The following is a 1379-nucleotide window of genomic DNA, read 5'->3' on the forward strand; positions in this document are numbered from 1 at the left end:
GGATTTACATCTAATGCATTCATTAATGACGACTAATTCGAATAATTATCCAACCTTGAATCGGTTTAGAAAAAAAAGGCTTTTAACATCCTGCATATGAGTCGTTATGGGTCTTACTGTTTGCAGAATTCTGGCATATTTTCATTGTTGACCTGGGATGCAAGTATGGGCCTTAATGAAGAGGTTGCTAAGGTTGATATAGATATCATAAACACACTCTCATGCAAGTACAGCTTTATACATATGGATATACATACGTGTATATAAGCATATATATATATATATATATATATATATATATATTATATATATATATTATATAAATACAATACACACACACACACACACATATATATATATATAAAAGATATATAAATATTATATATATATATTATATATATATATATATATACATATATACTTACATACACACACACATACACATATATATATGTATCATATGTATATATATATATATATATATATATATATATATATATATATATATATATATACAGATATATACAGATATATATATATAAATATATATATATATATATATATATATAATATATACATATATATATATACATACATGTTTATATTTATATATATAAATATATATATATATATATATATATATATGTATATATACATATATATATGTTATATATGTATATATATATATATATAATATATATATATATAAAAAAATATATATATATTATGTATACCATATATATACATTATGTATATGTATACATATATACACACATTTATACATATATATATTTATAAATATTCATATATATATATGTATATATATACACAAATATATATATATATATATATATATATATATATATATATATGTATATATTTACATATATATATATATATATAGATATATATATATATATATATATATATACGTATATACATATACAGATATATATATATATAATATATATATATATATACAGATATACATATATATATATATATATATATATATATATATATATATATATATATATATATATATATATATATATATATATATATGTACAATAGAAGTTCCACGGGGGAAACGGACCAGGACAGCAGGAAACCACATCATGCGGGTGTTCGTTTATTGAGCTTTCGGACATCAACAACTGTGTCCATCATCAGAATCTGCATATACAAAAAAATCATACGTTGAAATAAAATTATCTACATTAAAATTGATAGTACAATTCAACAAATTCACTGAAAAAATACGCAAACAGGAAAACATGTAAAACAAAAAACGAATAGGAAAAGACATAAACAGGAAACTAAGCTTACATAAATTCTCCATGGGTTGTGTGTGGAGTCTGTGGCTGTGACATGTTGAC

The sequence above is a fragment of the Penaeus japonicus genome, unplaced genomic scaffold, assembly GCF_977035675.1.
Source record: "Penaeus japonicus unplaced genomic scaffold, GWHDUDI00000001_assembly GWHDUDI00000016, whole genome shotgun sequence".
NCBI lineage: Eukaryota > Metazoa > Arthropoda > Malacostraca > Decapoda > Penaeidae > Penaeus > Penaeus japonicus.